General features: G+C 46.8%; 2 pseudogenes; one reads left to right on the plus strand and one right to left on the minus strand.

Moving 5' to 3' along the window:
* The first annotated feature begins 15,900 nt into the window (after positions 1–15,900).
* Positions 15,901–16,317, plus strand: LOC138992155 (S-phase kinase-associated protein 1 pseudogene; annotated as a pseudogene).
* Positions 16,318–20,973: 4,656 nt separating this feature from the next.
* On the minus strand, positions 20,974–22,481 carry LOC139001562 (eukaryotic translation initiation factor 5-like; annotated as a pseudogene).
* Positions 22,482–22,617: the final 136 nt, after the last annotated feature.

A 22,617-nucleotide genomic window follows, 5' to 3' on the forward strand; every position in this document is an offset into this window, starting at 1 on the left:
TAGCCTCCAAATAAAGAAGGCCATAATCCTGCCTAACAACCTCTCCAACCCCTGGCCCAGAAGAGGAGGAAAGAAAATAAAGACACACACGTACATGCACACACACACGCGCGCACACACGCACATATACACATGCATATTCATCCTATATAATAAAAGCCTAATATGCTAAGTGTCTGGTCGACCGGTCAGCCATTCAACCAATCAAAGTGTAATATGCTAATGATATGCTAAGACCGCTCAACTGCTTGCTATGATGTGCACTGACCACCAGGGGCAGGCAGTCAACCAGTTGACCAGTCGCTATGACCTGCACTGACCACCAGCAGGCAGACGCTCTGACTGGTAGGTTAGCTGCTGCTGGGGTCCAGCTGATGCGGACTGAGACAGGCCGGACACACTCTGGAGCCCTCCCATGGTTCCTACCCAGCTGGCCAGCCTCCTGCAACTCTCCCCAGCCCCAATCGTGCACCGGTGGGGTCCCTCGGCCTGGCCTGCACCCTCTCGCAATCCAGGACCCTTCAGGGGATGTTGGAGAGCCAATTTCAGCCCGATACCACATGCTAGGCCGAGGGACCTCACTGGTGCATGAATTCATGCACCGGGCCTCTAGTAGCAAAATAAAGACAAATACTCGTGTCAATTATAGTCCTCATTTCTGTAACTGGTCACATGGTCACAGCTGGTCACTGTCCCCAGGTAGGCATCTCTCTCAGCATCCTGGCTGCCAACCACCTGGGCAGAGGGGGGCATGTCAGCCACCAAGAAGTGGGCATCTTAGCCAGCACCTCACTGAGGGAGACCTCCTACACCCACAAGGGGTTCACATCCCTGACCCGGACCCCTTGCCTGCACCTGCTCTCTTACTGCTCCCACATGAGCCCCGATCCCCCTGGGTGCTCTTCTCTTCCTATCCCTACCCCGCCTCCCCCAGGATTTGCTCTCTCCTTCTGGTCACACTAAAGTGGCCCCTTTCTGACTTCCTTGGGGCCTGTGATTCAGCTAGGCCATCCCTGCCCCCATGGGCAGGGTCTGCAAGTCAGGAATGTAGAATCCTGGCCCACGTCAGCCTGGGGGTAACCTCCTAGGTCCAGAGGAACCCTTTGGGCCTGGATCCATGTGGGAGATGTGGTTGCAGATGAGGCAGTGATTGCAGGGGGTCCCTGGGGAGCTTGTGAGTCTGGGAGCAAGGACACCCCCAAGTCATTCAGCACGTGTTCACTGACAACTCCTGGGAGCCAGGCTGGGGACACGGGTGGAATGTATCATCGAGGGGGGCAGAGACAGACTGGGCACAGACATTACCCATCCTTTCTGAAGGGCCCAGAGAAGGGCTGTCCTATAGGGAGATCAGGTAGGCCATCCTGGAGGAGGTGGCACCTGGCCAGACCTTGCAGGATAGGAGAGATTTCGCCATTATTATTGTGTTGCTGCTGTTGTTTGCCAGGCACCGGACAAAGGGCTTCCTCTCCGCTATGAGCAATAAGGGGGAAGGGATCTGCAGAGAACTTAAAAACTGTGACAAAACCAACTAAGCCCTGACCAGTTTGGCTCAGTGGATAGAGCGTCAGCCTGCGGACTCAAGGGTCCCAGGTTCGATTCCGGTCAAGGGCATGTGCCTTGGTTGCGGGTATATCCCCGGTGGGGGGTGTGCAGGAGGCAGCTGATCAATGTTTCTATCATCAATGTTTCTAACTATCCCTCTCCCTTCCTCTCTGTAAAAAATCAATAAAATATTTTAAAAAAAATAAAAACCAACTAAAAATCCTTCCAAATTCTAAGCATCCATGATAAAATACTCCTCCAGCTCTCCGGCCACGGGATACAAGTGTCTGGTCAGAACCTGGCCTGTTCTCCTTGTCTCTGTCCTGTCATCTTTGATTCCTGGTGACGGACTGAGTCAGGAGGCCGCTGGGCCCAGTGGAAGAACACGCCCAGCCATGGCCTGGGCCTCTCTGGTCCGACTCCTCCGTGGACGGGGCAGGGTGCTGCTGACAGCAGTCCTCGGGACCTCGCAGGGCCTTGTGAGGACTCGGGGGCACATCTGTGATGTAAGGAGCGTGGGCACGCACTGGGACGGCCACAGGGACATTCACAGCCACAGGGACCACAACATAAATGGTTCAGGCCTCATCACGGGCCTGGTGACCGTGGAAACACTGGTGGGAGGGAATGGGACCTCTAACCCACCCTAGGGCCTGACCGAGCTCCTGGGTCCACACCCAGTGTTCCGGTCCCAGGCCAGCACAGGACAGAGACCCAGGGATGCCACCAGCCAGGGAGACCCCTGGATCAGGGCTTCAGCAGCCGTCTCCCCCTCCAGAACCAGAGCCCCACGTCCTTGCTGTCCCCCAGCACCCGGAGCAGCACCTGGCACCCAGTAGGACTGCTGCCCAGGACAGGGCCAGGGTGTAGGGAACCCACAGGAACACAGCAGAACCATGGGGATAGTAACAGCTGGGATTAAAAATCCGGATGGAGAGCCTGCCGTTCACCCGGAAACGTGAGGGCTCACACACACCCATACACACACACACACACTACTATGGGAGGGAGGGGGCCTCACAGCAGACCCCATCTCCAAGGCCCTTAACCACCTGTGGGCCCCTCCCAGCTGCTGTGGGGACAGCTTTGTTAATCAGCCCTGTGAGGGTCCCCCAAGGCTTCGGGGACAGGAGTTCGCTCTGAAGAGTCCAGGACAGGGTGGGAGAGAAGAGGCCTGTCCAGTCAAATCCTCCTCTCTCCTGAGGAGGCAGCGTCTTACAGCAGTGGTTCTCAACCTTGGCTGCACATTAGAATCACCTGGGAATCTTTTTAAAATCCTGATTTCTGGGCCTCATCCTCCAGAAATTCTGTTTCTTTGTTACTAATGTTGTGGCCCCACCCCATACATAACAAAGAAACAGAATTTCCGGAGGATGGGGCCCAGAAATTAGGATTTTAAAAAGATTCCCAGGTGATTCTAATGGATCAAGGCCACAAGTGGACAATTATCTACCTGGGCACAACCTGGGGAGTAAGGATAGATTTGACCACCAGATGGCGGGCAATGATCACCTTTGCTTTCAGTATCTCAGAAAAATGTATGGACTATACTGAAGCAGAAGACAAGGCAAGGCAGGCTTATGTTGTTGGTCATTCCGTCCGTGCGAGACACTATCACAAGTGCATTTCTTAGCTCAGTTAGTCCTCACAAGCACCCTAGGAGTTATCAGTTGCCATTTTACCACATGAAGAGTCCAAGGCTCAGAGAGCTTGAGTAACCTGCCTGAAGTCGCACAGCAGTGACCAGGGGCAGGATCTAACCTAGGCCTTGTCTGCCCGCTGCACTCACTATACTGTTTCCCATTTGCCCTGCATGATTGTCATGCATTCAAGTTCATGTCCCAGCAAATTCTCTTCCCGTGATGCCAAAATAACTTAAAGTGTTAGAGGGGCGCAATGGTGCAACACAGAGAAAGGGCCACTGCACTTTGGGGCACACAAGAACCCTCCAGGCTCCCGATGGAAGGAAGGAGAGGGGAGAGGTGGAGAGAGGGAGGGAGCGAGGCATGAGGCAGGGGGTCTCAGACGGGCAGCATGGTCCACCTAAGGACATATGGGTGCTTCCCAAAAGCTGGCATGAGGGGAGAGGGTATAACCGTGGCCGGCAAAGGGCCTCCCAGGAAGCTATGAAGGAGCGTGGTTCTCCCCTCGCCCGCCCCCCCCCCCCCCCCCCCCCCCCCCCGCAGTCCTGGAGGGCCTGTCCCTCCTCGAGAGAGATGACTCACATATTCAGTAATTTCAAAGACTGGTTGTTAAGCACAGCCTTTGTTGAAAGTAATATATAATCTTATTAACCAGTGTCACCCCCATAAATTTAAATTTTAAAAAGTAAATTATATAAACTTACAAGTAAATTCTATTAAAAACAGAGATAGTAAATATTTAAAATGTATCACCTCCTCACTGTGCTACGCTTTGCTATCACCTCTGCTCTTGAGGTATTTCCCTCTGTCCACGTGTAGAGAGGAAACGCCTTGACCGTTGGCTGCCTATACCTCTCCCCACCTCTCTCTCCCTCAGCCTGGGTCTTGCCTGCAAACTGCAACCAAGGTGGCGGCTGCCCCGCGGTCATCCTCGCGGGACCCCACACCCCTCCCAGTGACGCCTTTTCTTAGGGAAGAATCCAGACCGACAGCAGCTCCATAAACTTCCTCCCCTCCGTCATGACCATCCTGGCACCTCACACCTCCGTGCAGCCCCTCCTCCGGAGAGCACCCCTGGGCTTCACCCAATGCCAGCACCCTGACCTCCCCCCATCATCCCAGAGTCAGGTTATGACCTCAGTGGCCCACTGTTTATCAGTGAATTTCTTTGTTTTGCAAAGATTTAAAAATATTTACTTTTACTTTTGATTTGCTTTTTATTTTGCACAATTTTCATTCTATCACCAGAAATGTATTTTTTTTCCTTTATCTCGGTGGGGATGAGTTTTGGTATTAGATGTTCCCAACAAGGCATAACTGGCTTTGTTAACTTTCCTGGTTGCTTCTTCATTTTTTAATTTATTTTTTGTTTTTTATTCTTTGTTTTACTATCCTCACCAGAGGATATTTTTTATCCCATTGATTTTTTTAGAGAGAGTGAAAGGAAGGGGGAAGAAGGGGAGAGAGAGAGAGAGAAATATCAATATGAAAGAAACATATGGATTGGTTGCCTCCCACATGAGCCCCAGTGGGGGCCAGGGATCGAACCTGCAACCCAGGTATGTGCCTTTGACTGGGAATTGAACCCAAAACCCTTTCCTGCTCAGGCCAGTGCTCTAACCACTGATCAATGCCGGCCAGGGCTTAATTTATTCTTAAAAACTGACTTTACAGTTAGCCAAAGTCTGATTCTTAATTAAATTTCATAATGAATTATTATTTGATTTTAGAAATTAAGAAACAATGCTTGCATGTTTAAAAAATAATAATGTAACATACTTGAAGCAAATTGGTTCTTTAATGTGGGCATTTACAGCACCAGGAAATTTCTTTTTAAAACGTATTTGTTATACATTGTGTGTAGATAATAGTCACACGTTGTGAATTTCATTCCAGAATTAAATACAAAATCAGGAACAAGAGAAATGATATCCACAGACTCCACAAATATGAAAAGGATTATAAGGGAATAATATGAACAACTTTATGCACATAAATTGGACAATTCAGATTAAATGCACAAATTCCTTGATTGACACAAATGATCAAAGTTCTCTCAAGAAGGAATAGATAAACTAAATTGGTTTATCTATTAACTGTTTATCTATTGATTATCTGTTCAGGGCGTTTGTCTGTTAAAGAAATAGCATTTACTTTGAAAAACCTTCCCTCAGAGAAAATTCCAGGCCCAGATATCTTCAGTGTGAATTCTACCAAACACAAGAAATAATATTCATCATTTTTTAAAAAAAAAAAAAAAAACTCTTCTAGATTATTGAGAAAGAGTGAATATTTCCCAACTTATATGAGACCAGTATTACCTTAATATTACTGAAAAGAAGAAAGGAAGAAAGAGAGAGAGAGAGACAGAGAGAGAGAGAGGAAGGGAGGGAGGGAGGGAGGGAGGGAGGGAGGGAGGAAGGAAGGAAGGAAGGAAGGAAGGAAGGAAGGAAGGAAGGAAGGAAAAAGGAAGGAAGGAAGGAAGGAAGGAAGAAGGAAGGAAGGAAGGAAGGAAGGAAAAAGGAAGGGAGGGAAAAGGAAGGAAGGAAGGAAGGAAGGAAGGGAGGGAAAAGGCAGGAAGGAAGGCAGGAAGGAAGGAAGGAAGGGAGGGAAAAGGAAGGAAGAAAACTACAGACCTCATGCACATAGACACAAAAACTCAAACAAATTGTAGCAAATGGAATTCAACAACCTACAACGAAGGAGCACACACCCTGACCAGGGAGGCTTGTCCAGAATTCAAGGTTAAACTACTGATCAATGCTACAACACGGATGAATCTCAACATCCCGGTGCTGAGTGAGAGAAAGCAGCTGTAAAAGGTGTACACAGGGCGTGACCCATGTATGGGAAATTCCACATGACACACAGTAATGGAGAGCAGGCCAGGGGTGGCCTGGGGTGGGGGCCAGGAGCAGCCTGGGGGAGGACTCCCCACAGACACCAGGAATCCGGTGGGTGGGGCCACTTGTTACCTTGATGGTGGTGCAGGTTTCCTAGGTGTGTGTCTCGGTCAAAATGTGTGGAATTGCACTCTCTAAATATGCGCAGTTCACTGCACGTCAGTCGATTAGACCTCGATAAAGCTGTCTGTAAAGATAAGATGAACAATCCAGCACGTGAGAAGGTGCTCGCTCTTCTCTTGTCCAAAACCTGCTTCCCTGACTCGGCCCTTGGCTGTGGAAGGGCTGGGCAGGCTCAGAACCCGGGGCTGGTGCTGCGATTTGGTGTAAGAAGCCTGGAGAGGACAGGCCCAGGCAGCCGAGGGCGGGACTCCTCGCCTCTGACTTGTGCACTTTCCCTGGGGCTCCTGGTGGCCATGCCCTTCCTCCCAGAGGCAATGAGTTCAGTGTCGCCCCTAAAGAACCCAGGCCCGGATCTTGATGCCATCAGTGAAGGCTCAGACCAGGGGTTCCCACACTTTGGTGACATCTGCATCAGAGGTGGGGGCCTGATAAAAGCTCCAGAGCAGACTCGGGCACCTGGCTTTTAACAAGCTCCCCCGAGAGATTCTAGCATCCACAATGCTTGCAAAGCCCTGGCTTGGGACCTGGGTGACCACAACAGCGTTGTCCCGAGTGCAGTGTGCAAACGGCGGCTCCGGAACCGCACTGTGGCTCAGAGGAGGAGCCGAGGGGGCCACGGGCCACAGTAAAAGGGAGAGTTGCTTCCGTGGAGGCCTTTCAGGGGTGAGTCAGGCACGGGGCGTGGACCGGGCGTGTGGGAGGAAGATGGGCTTCCCGGCACCCTGGGCGCCCAGCAGGGACCTGCAGCGGCACCCACAGAGCTCAGGACGCGTCCCACTGCCCTCCTGCAGCCCCGCCTCAGCGGAGAATGCCACATCCACAGTTTGGACTCAGCGGCCCATCACACAGGAAGACAGTGGTCCTGTCACTGAGAGACCTCGGACTTTGGGACTTTGCATCCGACAGAGGCGGTTCACATTCCAGCGCTATCTGCTCCAGCCTTATCATCATTTACAGGCTCAAAGGTGCAGTGACTGGGGAGCTAGCTGAGCTGCCCTGCGGGTCCCCAGCTCCTGGGGCCTCCCTCAACCCTGACCCCCCTTTGTCGTCTTCTTCCTTTTTTAAAAATATTTTCTTTTTTAAACGTAGCCGGCAGCTAATATTCCGATTAATTTCAGACATCTCTTAATTAGGCTCCAGTGCACTGGGGGGAAGGATACTTCTTTTTAGATTTTATTCATTCCTGCAGCCTTGACTGGTGTCTTCAGCAAATGCTTAGAAAGTACCTCTTGTTCCCAGCATTTTGCCAGGAGGTGGGGAGAGAGCTTTGAACATCCCTGCACATGTGCAATGTATAGGCTAGTGGCGAAAACTGGCTACCACTTAGAAAATGTCATCTGAGATTCGAGGGATTAAAACTTCAAAGCATGACTTTTTGTTGTGACCATACGGAGAGGAGAAAGGAATTAGACAAAACTGCTCAAGTGGCTCCTGGTTCTATGAGCAAAAGAGCAACCTAATATTATACTATTTGTTTGGACAGGGGCTACTAGACGGAAGGGTTAATGGCTAAAGCGATTTGTCCAATTTGTTAAGTACCTTTATCTTCTAAAACTGTGGTTCTCAACCTTGGCTGCACATTAGAATCACCTGGGAATCTTTTTAAAATCCTGATTTCAGAATTTTAAAAAGATTCCCAGGTGATTCTAATGTGCAGCCAAGGTTGAGAACCACTGTTCTAAAAGGTGTTCTTTCCCTTTTGTGAAAGCCTCCTGGTGTGAAAGCTTCAGGGCTCAAACTGGATTCGCTACCTCCCTGGGGTGATCATTACATCCTGGAGGGCTGCTCTAGAATGAACAAGGCTGTGAGGAACCATCGTGTCCCCAGAAGGCGTGAGTGCCGGGGCACTGCAGCACCTTGACCGAGAGCTCCTGTGTCATTCGGGTTCCTCTCTCCACCAGGGGCTGAGAGGAAAGCCAGGTGGCTCTGCCCGCACATCGTAACAGCTTCCCGAAGGAACGTATTTCAATATTGAGACACTGCGGTTTTCTTATTGGTGCTGGGATCCAAATACCAAAAACTCAGCCCGCAAAGGGAGAAGACGAGAAATCAGCGGGTTTATTAGTCCACAGATCTCAGGTGAACATGCCCGATAATGCCCGCTTAGCTACATTATCTTTGGGGCCCCAGCTCCACCATGACCTGCATGTCTGTGCACCCCACACCCTCCCACCTCAGAGAGCATCACTGTGAAGTGAGCGGGGCAGGTGCAGTTCTGTGTCTAATATACAATGTTGTGTGTGCGTGTTGAAGCCTGTCACATGTCAATGACAATGAGCATTTCACAATAAGTATTGTATTACATCACCCCCGCCCCCACCATGACCACCAGTCTGGGGGGCTGACTGGGCTTAGCTGGTGGTCCCTGATCGGGCCCACTCGTGTGGTTCAGTCAGTGGCCAGGGTTAGAATCATCTGATGACTTACTTCCTCACTTACACGGCTGCTCTTGCTGCTGCTGAACACCCACACTGGCCTCCTCATGGGCACTGGGCTTCCTTACAGCATGGAAGCTGCTGGGAGAAAGCCGTTTACGACCTAGTCTCAGCAGTCACATAGCTCTGCACCCACCATAGTCACAGGCCTGCCGGGATCCAAGGGGAGGGAACATATGCCCCACCTCTGGACGGGAGGAATGTCATTGTCACATTGTAAAAAAGAGCTTGTGGGGTGGGAGACCTTGTTGTGGCCGCCTTTGGCACGTCATCTGACCTTCTGAGCACAGAGTAAATCATTACATTCTCCTCTATTTCATCTCTACAAGGCCTGATAGGTGGTTCTCTGAACCTGGTTGTCATTGCTGTCTGAAGCATGAACTTGCAGCTAATGAGCATGCATTTCCTTGGACAATAATCTAATTCTGACCTTTTGCTATTCAAAGTCATCTTCCCACTTTCCCCAGTAAACGCGGTTAGCCATACTTCAAGGCACGTTCGTCCCCCAGGCATGCTGGCTGCTCCTGAGGCTGGGAGTTTTGCACCATGTAAGAGGCAGTGCCCCAGTCACATGGGTTAGCGGTTGGGGCAGGTGTCTGTACGCAGGGAAACCGAACGCAGTTGGATGGAACTCAGTTGCAGTGGCCTGGGGCAGGGGCAGGATTCAGACTCAGCTCATAGGCCACTGCCCATGTGACAGGCAGTAACAGGGTGGAGCGAAGAACAGGGACTGAGGGAGCCCCAGGAAGTATGCCAGCCTGGCAATGGAGAAAGAGAAGCCCCCAAAGAGTTAGCCAGACGGGTGAGGAGCTGGGGAAGGCGAGGATAGCCTCCAGGGCAGGTGGGGGCTTGTAGAAATCCGGGAAAGGGACTGCGGTGGTTTTTATTACGGCTGGAGTGAGGGAGTTGGGGGGGGTAGGGTGGAGCCAGGTGGGGGTGAGGGGTGAGACTGAAGAAGTCAGTGGAAGCCAGGTGGCCAAGTGCCTGGGAAGCTGCCAGGGGGTTGAGCTTCATCTTGAAGGCCCTAGTCCGCTTCTAAAGGATTTCAGTAGGAAAGTGACTCGATCAGATTTGAGTTTTTATGGGTGTTTCTGGCTGCTGGGCACAGCGGGATTGGAGGAGAGAAGAGTGAATTCTGGGGCCCTGTGATGGGCGCTGGGAAGCAGAGGGGTCCTTAGTTTGAGAAGCCGCCCCCCACCTCATGTGCATCAGATAGGACGTTAACATACACCCACCAGCTACACTTGAAATGCAGTTCCGCCGTGCTGTCAGGCGTGCGTGGTCCCCTTATCGGCTCTTTCAGTCCCCTGCAGTCAACCGCAGTCTGAAAATATCACATGGAAAATTCCAGAAATAAACATTCCATAAGTCTTAAAGTGTGCGCTGTTCTAGGACCACTTAGCTCCATCCCCCCGCCCCCCCCCCCCCCCCCCCCCCCCCCGGCCATGTGACTTCTCCCTGTGCCCAGGTCTCCACAGCCCTGCGCTCTAGTCACTTAGGGGCCGTCTCAGACATCAGAGCGGCTGTCGGGATCGCAAGCTTGTGCTCAAGTCACCCCTCATGTACTGAACAGGGGCCCCAAAGGGCAAGGGTGGCGGTGCTGGCGATGCAGACCATGCAGACCGAACAAAGAGAAGCCGGAAGTGCTTCCTTTCAGTGAAAAGCTGAAAGTTCTCCACTTAATAAGGAAAGGGGGAATATCGATTGCCGAGGTTGCTAAGGTGTATGGTAAGAACGAACCTTCCACCCATGAAACTGTGAGAAAGAATATGTGCAGGACAATACGGTGTTTTGAGGAAGAGAGAGTGACCACATTCACATCACTTTTATTACAGTATATTGTCATAATTGTTCTGTTTTCTTATTAGTTACTGTTGTCTTTCTGTGCCTAATTTATAAATGAAACTACCATAGGTGTGTATGTAGAGGAAAAAAAACTAGTATATGTAGGGCTTGGTAGTATCCGCAGTTTCAGACATCCGCTGGGGGTCTTAGGACATAACTCAGTAGATAAGGGGGGCGGGGGGGAACTACTGTATTTGAAAGATATTTTAAAGTTTGTTTTTGAAATTCTTTGTTTCTGAGAAGCACATCTCATTGACTGTGGGCTGTGACTTGTTGTGTGTGCCTACAGAGCCCTTCCAGAACTCGCAACGTTGGAGATGTAAGGACTTACCTATTTTCTCATAAACTGCCCCCACCTCCACCTTTGGACTCCTGGCTGGTCCCTCCCCACCTTTTCTCCCGCACATTCACGCCCAACCCCCTCATCACGCATCTCACCCTCTGTTATCCCTGACAGACACCATTCCCACAACCTCAGCCTCAACATGAGCTGCCTCAGCATGTTGGGAGTGTCATGTTGACCCCACCGCCTGGACCTCCCCTCCCTGAGGTTCACGCTTCCTCCAGCCTTCCCTCTGCTCCTGACCCTCCGCCCCTCTGCCTAGTGTGGGTGGAGGGGCCTCAAGGGACAGTGGGAAAATCTCAGGGTCCCCAACCAAATGACCCTGATGTAGGCTCATCATAGTCATGTGATCTAGACAAGCTGTTAACTCTCTCTGGCCCCTGGTCACAAGGTCCCCTCTCCTGCTGTGATTGCCACCCCCACCCCCAAAAAAGATGCATTGGAGCCCCAACCCCCAGGACCTCAGAATGTGACCTATTTGGAGATGGATCTTTACAGGGTAATCAAATCAAAGTGAGGTCATCAGGTGGGCCCTCATCCAGTATGACTGGTGTCCTCAAAAAGGAGAAATTAGGACCCACCCAAGGAAGACATTGTATAGACACAGAGAGAAGACAGCCATCTACAAGCCAAGAGAGGCCTGGGACAGGCCCTTCCCTGCTGACACCTTGATTTCAGACTTCCAGCCTCCAGAATCCTGGCTGGTGGCACTTGGTTACAGCAGCCCTGGGACACGAATTCCTCTGCCCTGCTGACTTCCTGAAATGAAATAACCTCGTGGAGGTGCTCTGTAGAGGGCAAAGGCCGATGACTCATTCATGCTGTGAGCAATCATTGACACTTACCGTGAGCAGGGGCCACGCCTGAGTGCTGGGGGTCAGCATGGCCAACTTGCATACGTCCTTTATTTGTTTCCTTTGCTCTCTTGGCCACCTTTTTATTAAAAAAAAAAATATGTTTTTATTGATTTCAGAGAGAGGAAGGGAGAAGGAGAGAGGGGGTAGAAACATCAATAATGAGAGAGAATCCCTGCACACCCCCTACTGGGGATTGAGCCCACAACCCGGGCATGTGCCCCAACCAGGAATCAAACAGTGACCTTCTGGTTCATGGGTCAATGCTCAACCACTGAATCACACCAGCCAGGCTCGACCACCCTGTAAGTGGAATCCATCTCAAACTGCTACAAAGTTCTCGCACCTCCTAAATAATCATTAAGTTCATAGTAGGTACATAAGAAATGCCTATAGACTTGATTGCGTTTAGGTTTGTAATAGCTGCAAATGATCCAATGGACAAATCTGTACGTGGGTGTGCTGTATATTTTCTAGTCTTCAGCAGCATCCAGAAAAACTAATCATAGTTTAGGCCCCAAATAGCCTCATTTATTTTGCACCATGATGGCCTGTCTCCTTCTTTAGGGCATAGGATCTCAGGCCCTCAGTGACAGCTTCCATTTGCTTTCAGGGCTTCACCCCACCTTGCTGGGCACAGGTCATGGCTTTGGAGAGTGTTTTGAAGTCAAGTCCCATTTTCTTGGTGTCGCCAACTGCAGAGAAAAGGCATTTCATGCATGAAACATGCAGAATCTTCATAATCCCAATAATCCTGTAAGTCATTGTTAATTGACCTTTTGAGAGCTCTACTTGATTCTTCAGTAAGAAAGGAAGGGATGGAGGGAGGAAGAAAAAAAAAAACATACTTGGAGCAAAAGCAGTCCCTGCAGTGTGTGGACACCCAGTGACGCTGGGCAGAGGGTTTTCAGCATGAAGAGGATGAGAACACCAAGCACATAAGTTAGAATGCCATCTTTTTCCTGCAAACAGTGAGTAATTATAGGTGCCAAGTGTCTCAGGGAAGATCTGCTGGGCATATGGTCCTTTTTTTGCCTTCGTGCCACTTTTCTTTGCTCCTTCAGGGTCCAAAGAAACCAGCATGAATTTGCAGCTGGCCACAGCATCCCAACCCATGAGAAATAAATGAGGAACCATCTTCAAGTTCCAGGGGAACATGCTCCCATGTTCAATCCAAAACACATTTACTGAGTGTATGGTGTAAGGAAGGGTCCTTCATGAAAGGAGTGTGCAACCTTGCCTGACAGCCCAGTTCCACAATCATTTATTGAGTGATTACTGAATACCAGGCACTGTGCTCAGTTGTGGGATGGGGATGGGAGGGACCAAGAGGAATATGCCAAGATTCCTACCCCTAAAGGGGTTATAGATTCATGAGGAATATTCACAGAGTCACATATTTTCTTTTTCATTCTCATAGCAACCTATAAAGGAGGCACAATCATCACACCCATTTTACAGATGTGGCAACTGTGGCATGAGGGTCAATCACTTCCCTGTGTGGGGTCAGGAAGTAGATGAGGTGGAGTGTGGATCTAGCCTGGCTCTACACGTTGGGCTAAAGTGGTAATCCCAAAAGATGTAAGAGATCACAGGGAAGAGAATGGGGGTGGGGGGGGGCGGGAGGGTAGAGCAGTAAGCAGCCTACAGGAGAGGACAAAGAAAATGCTTCCCTAGAGGTGCTGAGAGGGAGCCTTTGAAACCCAGAGAAGGAGTGACCCCAACAAGGAGACTGGGAGGCATTAGGAAGGGGGTAGATTTTGAGCTAAGTTTGAAAATTGGTGAAGATTTTTTTAATATATTTTTATTAATTTTAGAGAGGAAGGGAGAGAGAGATAGAAATATCAATGATGAGAGAGAATCATTGATTGGCTGCCTCCCCTGTGGGGATTGAGCCCACAACCCCGGGCATGTGCCCTTGACCGGAATCGAACCTGGGACCCTTTGGTTTGCAGGTCGACTCTCTATCCACTGAGCCAAACCAGCTAGGGCAAAAAATTGATGAAGATTTTGATAGGCAAGGAGGCCAGGGGGGCCTAGCACAGTTGCAAGCAGGAGCAGAGGCAGGACCATGAGGGCTGGGGGTGCTGGGGAAGATGAGAGGGATGTGGACGGAGCAGAAGCATCACTAAAAATAGCACATTAAGAAAATTATACACCACGACCAACTGGAATTTATTCCTGGAATTCAAAGATAGTTCAGCATATGAAAATCAATTGATGAAATACACCACTTAACAGAATATGGGGAGTGGAGGAGCAAATGATTACTTCAATTGATGCCAAAAATCGTCTGATAATATTTAACAACCCTTCATGATATAAACACTCAATAAACTAAGAATAGAAAGAAACTACCTCACCATAATAATGGCTATATGTAAAAAGCCCACAGCTAACATACTTAATGATGAAAAACAAAGTTTTTCCTCTAATATCAGGAACAGGGCAAGGATGACTGTTTTCACTACTTCTACTCAACTTAATACTTGAAGTGCTAGCCAGAGCAATTTGGTAAGAAAATGAAAAAGAAGGGAGGGAGCATCCAATTGGGAAGAAAGAAGTAAAGTTATCTCTGTTTGCAGACAACATAATCTCATATTTAGAAGACCCTAATGATTCCCTTAAATAAGCAAACAACAACAAAAAATGTTAGAGTTAATCAATGGGTTCAGCAAAGTTGCAAACATCAACACTCAAAAATAAGTTGTTTCTATAGACTAATAATGAACATTGGAAAAAGGAAATTAAGAAAACAATTCTATTTACAATAGCATCAAAAAATAAAATAAAAAACTTAACCAAGGAGGTACAAAACTTGTATTACTGGAAACTACAAAACATTGCTACAAGACATTTCTTTACTGGTGTCTTCAGACACCAATAAATTAATAGACGTCCTGTGTTCGTGGATTGGAAGGCTTAATATTGTTCAGATGTCAAAACTACCCAAAGTAATCTACAGATTTAATGTAATCCTTATCAGAGTCTCAATGGCATTTTTTTTAAGAAATGGAAAAATGCGTCTTAAAATTTATTTGAAATCTTAAGGGATTCTGAATAGTCGAAGAAAACTTTAAAAAGACAATGTTGGAGGTTTTCCACTTCCCAACTTCAAAACATATTACAAAACTAGAGTAATCAAAACAGCATGGTACTGGCATAAAGACAGACATGTAGAACAGCAGAGTAGAACAGAGAGCCCAGAAATAAACCCTCACACATATGGTCAAATGGTTTCAACGAGGGTTCCAAGACCATCCATGGGGAAAGAACAGTTTCTTCCAGAAATGGTTTGGAAAAACTGAAAATGCAAAAGAATAAAGTTGGACCCTTACCTTACACCATACACAAAAATTAACTCAAAGTGATCAAAGATCTAATAATGAGAGCTAAGACTATTAGCTCTTAGAGTAAAACAGAGCTATGACTATTAACTCTTAAAGGAAAACAGAGAAAGAGCTTTATGACTTTAAATTTGTCAGTGATTTCTTATATACAACACCAAAAGCACAGGCAACAACAACAACAAAAATGGATAACTTGGACTACATCAAAATTTAAAACTTCTTTGTATTAAAGGACACAATGAACAGAGTGAAAAGGCAACCTATGGGATGGGAGAAAATATTTGCAAAAATATATATATGGTAAGGGATTCATATCCAGAATATTTAAGGAACTCCAGCAACTCAACAACAAAACAACTGAATTAAAAGATGGGCAAAAGATTTTACTAGATATTTCTCCAAAGAGGATATACGAATGGGCAACAAGCTTATGGAAAGATGCTCGGTAAGTGGCCTTGTTCTCCACCTCTTTCTTTTGGTTCTGCTGACGCTGTCCGGCTCTCATCAGCCTCCAGCCCGCTCTCTCCTTGAGACCGAGCACCATGCCTTCAATTAAATTGCAGAGTTCTGATGGAGAGATATTTGAAGTTGATGTTGAAATTGCCAAACAGTCTGTGACTATCAAGACCGTGTTAGGCCCTAACCAGTTTGGCTCAATGGATAGAGCATCGGCCTGTGGACTGAAGGGTCTCAGGTTTGATTCCGGTCAAGGGCATGTACCTTGGTTGCGGACACATACCCAGTAGGGAGTGTGCAGGAGGCAGCTGATGGATATTTCTAACTCTCTATCCCTCTCCCTTCGTCTCTAAAAAATCAATAAAAAATATATTTTTTAAAATGTTAAAAAAAAAAAAAGACCATGTTAGAAGAGTTGGGAATGCGTGATGAAGGCGATGACGACCCAGTTCCTCTACCAAATGTTAATGCAGCAATATTACAAAAGCTCATTCAGAGGTGCACCCACCACAGGGATGACCCTCCTCCTCCTCCTGAGGATGATGAGAACAAAGAAAAGCGAACAGATGATATTCCTGTTTGGGACCAAGAGTTCCTCAAAGTTGACCAACGAACACTATTTGAACTAATTCTGGCTGCAAACTACTTAGACATCAAAGGTTTGCTTGATGTTACATGCAAGGCTGTTGCCAATATGATCAAGGGGAAAACCCCTGAAGAGATTCGCAAGACCGTCAATATAAAAAATGACTTTACTGAAGAAGAGGAAGCCCAGGTACGCAAAGAGAACCAGTGGTGTGAAGTGAAAAGTTGTGCCTGACACTGTAACACTGTAAGGATTGTTCCAAATACTAGTTGCACTGCTCTGTTTATAATTGTTACTATTAGGCAAACAGTAGACAAATGCAGCAGCAAATCAATTGTATTCGCAGAATATTGTCTTCATTGCATGTGTAGTTTGGGTACAGATTCCAAACCTATGGCTGAGTTTCTTCCAGTCTGATCAAAAGTATCTTTTTTCTTTGCTCTGAATAAAACTGAATTGTGGGTTCTCTATAAAAAAATAAATAAATAAAAGATGCTCAACATTACCAATAATTAGGAAAATGCAAAGCAAACCACGATGAGATATCACCTCACACCAGTTAGGTTGCCTATTATCAAAAAGAAAGGGAAAAAAAGTGCTAGAGAGGAACACTGGAACCCTGTGTACTGTTGGTGGGAATGTAAAATGGTGCAACCTCCGTGGTAAACAGTATGGCAGTTTCTCAAAAAGTTAAAAATGAAAGGACCATATGATCCAGCAATTCCACTTCTGAGTATCTATCCAAAAGAACTAAAGGGTAGGGCCAGTGGCTCAATGGATAACCCTTCTGACTATGAATCAGAAGATTCCAGGTTCAACCCCTGGCTGGCTTGAGGTTTCCCTTCGCCATCTTTTCTGGGGAGATGGGGAGCTGTTATTGTATCCAAAGAATTGAAAGCAGGGTCTCAAAGAGATATCTGCCTACCCATGCCCCTAACAGCAGTATCCACAACAGCAAAAGGCTGGAAGCAATCAAGTGTCCCCCAAGGGATGAATGAGTAAATAAAATGTGATCTATCCATATGACGAACTATTATTCAGCTTTAAAAAAAGAAGGAAGTGGGTCAATCGGGGAAAAGGGAGACATATGTAATACTTCAAACAATAAAAGGGGGGGAAAGAAGGAAATTCAGGCACATGTTACAACATGGATGCACCTTAAGAACATTATGCTCTGTGAAACAAGCCAGTCACAAAAAGACAAATACTATAGGATTCCACTTTTATGAGGTACCCCAGTGGTCAAATTCAAAGAGACAGAAAGCAGAGTGGTGGGTGCCAGGGGCTTAGGAAGGGGAACATGGGAAGGCAGTTCAGTTTCACACAATGAAAAATGCCTGGGTGTGAAAATGTGGATATACTTAACAGTATTGTACATTTTAAAAAAATTTTTTCTCTGTGAATAACATTTTCATGTGGATTTCAATCTATTGGGATTTTGGCACCAGACTCAACACCAGTCTATGCCAAAACTTTATTTAGTGTTTAGAAGCCCTAAACGTAGTTTCCTTCAGGTTAAAAGGAAAACAAAACAGAACAGAAGCTTCTATAACAGAACCTCATTAGCTTGACACTGGGTATGTTGAGTGCAACCTGGTCTACGCCACCAGTATCTCCTATAGGATTTCAGATAATGAAAGCAACTGGCCAATGACAAAATTTAAAACCTAGGTGAGGTGTGAATTTGCAAAACCCCTTTCTTTGGTGTGACAAAGCACATTCCCTCCAGATATAGTTTCTGCTTCACTCTCATGAAAATCTATCAAAAGACAGCTGGTGACTAATTCATTCTCTCTCCAGTAAAATTACTAGATTTCAATTTCTTAAATTGTGGACAGGTCACGAGAATTCTCGCTTCATATTACACAGTGCTCTACAAAGTATCATACTTTAAAAAGATATTAGCTTGTAAGAACATGTAATATGTAACTTTAAAATGCAACGGGTATGTAATTTTAGAGCGTGCCTTTAACATTTATGTAAAATGTTTTTTGTACTTGTTCAATAGAAACTTATCTGGCTACTGGGTAAAGCTAACAATAAAATTACTGGTCTGCAATGTGTTAAAATATCAAGCTAGCAAGATTTTATTATATCAAATGTTTGTATAATTTCAATGTGAAAAAATTTTTACATATATTTGTTAAGGTCTCATTATAATCAGAGGTGAATGAAGAAAGCCCATGTTCCAAATAAAATGAATCCCGTGATTCTTGATTCCCTTAGAACACTTTTAATGGAAAGGAATAAATGCAACAAGTTCTCAAAACCCTTAACAAGTGCATTTAGATAACCTTTTGGGGGCAAAGAATTCACAAGAAGTTATTTCCAAATCTAAAGACCAGGATGGACTGGGCCAGCCCCTAATCATCTGTATTCAGTGGCCATCACCAGGCTTCATGAGCGTCCAACTATATTCAATGTGAAATAAAAGACACCCAAGTCTCCTGCCAAAATATAGGCTGACTTAGAAGTACAATTTTAGTTTTCTTTTTAAATAAGACATTTCTTGGGGGGGGGGGGGGGGGGGCGGGAATCAAGCTTGAGGCATAGCAACACTAATATTAGCAAGATAGCAGCCAAAACCTATATGTCCAAATGTAAAAGGCATTAAAGAATAAGCCATAGTATTAGGGAAAATCCACACTGAACAAAATATAAAGTATATGTCTAAACATTTTGAAATTGTTGAAATTGTAATTTAAACCATAAAAGCTGTAAAATTATGCTGGTTTTTTTTGCTAGACATTAAGTGCACCTTTTTCTTCTTCCCCCAAATAAAATCATAGAACTTACTATTTAATCATACCTCAAAGCTTGAGCTTTCTGTCAGCACAAAGCAACAGTGACATAGACATAAAATGCTTATCTCTCTATATAAAAGCCTAATATGCAAATTGTCCCCTCAGGAGTGCCACCAGGAGACCGGGAGTTTGATTGATCACTATAATGTGCACTGACCACCAGGGGGCGGCACGAAACAAAAGACAGCCTGGGCCTGTGGCTGGTGGCCGGCAGCCGGGGGAGGGAGGCCCCAGCTGGAACCCGAAGACCCTGATCGGCCCTGATCACTGACCAGGCCTAGGGACCCTACCTGTGCATGAATTTCATGCACTGGGCCTCTAGTTTGTTAATAATTCTCCTGGCTTATCCAACTTGCAATGCATATGACTTCAAAGACTACAATTTGGGGCAAGGGTATGTAAACTGGAAAAAAAAATTCAAGTTTCAAAACCTGCTCTTAAAATTATTTATAGGACACTCAGGTCATTTTTACTCTTCTATAATAATAAAAGCGTAATATGCTAATTAGACTGGACATCCTTCTGGACAACCTTCTGGACGAAGCCGGGGCTGCGAGGGCTGAGGTGACCGCCGCCACGGTGGGGGCCAAGGCAGAGGCTGGCAGCCGCAGCAGTGGCAGGGGCCAAGCCTCTAGTAGTAAAATAAAGGTGTTGCACTGTCCACCTTGGCATGGTAAGAATGTACATTACCGATGCCAATTTGAGGGACTAGAGATAAGACTTAAAAAGTACTGTATTTCTTAATGGCTGAATAAGGTAATCCTATGTAACAAAAGGCCAATATGCAAATAGACAGAATGGCAGAACAACCAAACAACCAAACAATTGGTTACTATGACATGTGCTGACCAACAGGGGGCGTGTGCAGAACCTGGCGGCCATTGGCCACAGTGGGATGGTAGAGCAGGTGAGCAGGGGCACCAGACCAAGACAGGGTGCCAGTCGATGTCATCTGGGCGAGCCTCTGGTGGTTACTGAAAATTCTTTGCTCCACGTACCACAGTCCCACCTGGCACTCCCACCTGCTGCCAACGCCGACCCCGCTCGCACCCGCTGCCGGTGCCTGGCGCCAGTCCCAATCACTCAGTGCCATCAGTGGGTGCGAGTGGCAGCTGCCAGCCCCCGTTGCCCCTGAGTGCTTCTCCACCTCCCCCTGCTCCTAAGGGGTGATCGGGGCAGCAGCCACCGCTCGCACCCGCTGCTGGCACCAGCCCCTATCGCTCTGTGCCCTCAGAGTGTGGGAGCGATGGCAGCGGGAGCTGGGCTGCCAGCAGACAGGGGACCAAGGGCTGTGGCAGGAGGGACTGGGCGGGGCCCTAGTCTATATACATAAAAGCCTAAACAACCATCTGACCATTCAACCACCCGACTGGTAGCTATGATGCACAATGACCATCAGGGGGCAGACGCTCAACCCAAGAGCTGCCAAGCTGCAGTGACTTGGCAGCTGCGGTTCTCCGGGTGACGTACCTGGAACCAGAGAGGAGGGAGCCTGATTCTGGGGTGCATCACCCAAGAACCACCCTCTTGTAATCCAGGACCCCTTGGGGGATGTCAGAGAGCTAGTTTCAGCCCGATCCCCGCAGGCCAGGCCAAGGGACCTCGTTAAAAATAAGTTTATGCTCACATTCTGTTAAAGACCTGTTTATAGTCTCAGCACCTAATAGTGTCTAACCAGCTCCAAGAATCCCTATCAGGTTAAATGATGGTACAGTGTTTTTAAAAGGAGCTAATTGCTTCCTTCAGCAACTTAAGTCATTCAGAACCAAAAAATTTAAGAATGACCAAAATCAAATATTTATTTTTATAACTGTATAAATGTGATCCAAATGTGTCCACCACTACCTTTTCGAAAAGAAACATGCTATAAATAAGCAAACTACATCTGTTCACTGATGTGTGTATGAACTCCCGAGGTGTCTCATGGGGGCTTAATTACAACAGACCACTCCCAGCAATACGTTTTGAGCAGAAAGTGTAGAAGGATGTTAAGCCACGTTAGCTTTTGCACATACATGTTGCACCTCTGGCTGATGGTGCAGAAAGATTCTCAGCATTACAGATAAGGTGGGCTGCACCCACCCCTTTAAATGGCCTCAATATCAATGCCAGCGTCCTTGTCATCAGACTTTGCAGCTGCAACTTTCAGTACACTGGCAGTCTTCGAATACACCACCTCCACAGTCTCATCTTCATCTTCTTCACCACCAGAAGGTTCTTCCTTGGCTTCCTTCAACCACTTTACAAATGGTTCTGCTTTGACATGAATCTCTTTGGCAAGTTCTTTTGAAACATATTTCTTTTAGGCCTTTTCTGACCAGCTGATGATGACCTCTCCTTCCAAAAGGTCTGCATCGTACATTTCCTTCAAGATATGTGGAATCTTGGAGATGAGCTGAGCTTGATGCACTGCTGCCACACACTCCGAACCATGAAGAAGGTTGAGCTTTTCTATTGTTGTGACAAAATAGTAGGGAATGGCGCCTGTATTTTTTAATCTGTTCTCTAATCTTCTCATTACAAAGAACTTCAGTCAAAAGAAGAGGTCCCATAGCTTTTACATCCACTATTTCTGCTTCAGCAACCATTTATTTGTCGATAATATCCTCTCCTTCCCTTTTCTTAACAAAATCAAACAGGATATTGGCCCGTTCTTCGACAGTTCTTTCCAAATCATCACTGAGTGTTAGAACTTTTAAAAAATATATATTTTATTGATATTTAAAACATTTTTAAAAATATTTTTTATTGATTTTTTACAGAGAGGAAGGGAGAAGGATAGAGAGTTAGAAACATCGATCAGCTGCCTCCTGCACACCCCCCACTGGGGATGTGCCCGCAATCCAGGTACATGCCCTTGACCAGAATCGAACCTGGGACCCTTCAGTCCGCAGGCCGATGCTCTATCCACTGAGCCAAACTGGTTAGGGAATGTTAGAACGTTTGCATGGCCACTGATTTCATCCATTCTGTGCCTCTGAGCTTCCTCAGTGGTATCCTCCCCCCAGTCATCATCCTCTTCTTCTTCCACAGCATGTGGAGGAGGACTGATTTCATTTGATGGTGGTGGTGGTGGTGTCTCTGCTGGGCACAGAGCCGTTTTCCTTATCTTTGCCCTTCCTATTTTTATTTCTTTCCTGTATTACTGTCACTGTTCTCAGGTGGGTTTTTGAGAATGAGTGTGTGGAGTTTATGATGTGTGTCAAGCATGCCTCGATAACCACAGGCTTTACAATTGGCTATTGTTTGCTTCTTTGGTTTGACATGCAGCTCTGTCTCAGGATTCTCACACTCAGGACAATGAACAAATTTTTTAATGAATCTGTCCAACATGCCTTGCCACCTATTCGCCTCAGGAGATCCATTGACAATGTAACGGTCATTCTTAACATCAAACTGGGTCTGTGCTCCCAGCTCACAACTAAAATATTTGGTGGGATACGTTGGAGGCCCATTAAGCACCTTTGCAATACCAACCATGTTGACCATAACTGTCTTGATTACATTGCTTTTGCCCTCAGCCTTGGCCATCAGGCGGGGCATGTTGTAGCAATAGAACTGCCCTGACACGCTGCGGTTGACATTGACAGACATTGTGGCTTATTGGTGGCTTTATCAATAAGATGAAGAGATCTTTGATTGCAACTTTTTGGTACCTTCCATCTGGAGAAGGGATGACATAACTGCAAGAGTTCTCGGTCTCTGACATGAAAAAGTTTTCGCCACTGAG

Source organism: Myotis yumanensis, unplaced genomic scaffold (genome assembly GCF_028538775.1).
Source record: "Myotis yumanensis isolate MYYU_CA2020_CCGP unplaced genomic scaffold, mMyoYum1.0.hap1 SCAF_1, whole genome shotgun sequence".
In the NCBI taxonomy this organism is placed as follows: domain Eukaryota; kingdom Metazoa; phylum Chordata; class Mammalia; order Chiroptera; family Vespertilionidae; genus Myotis; species Myotis yumanensis.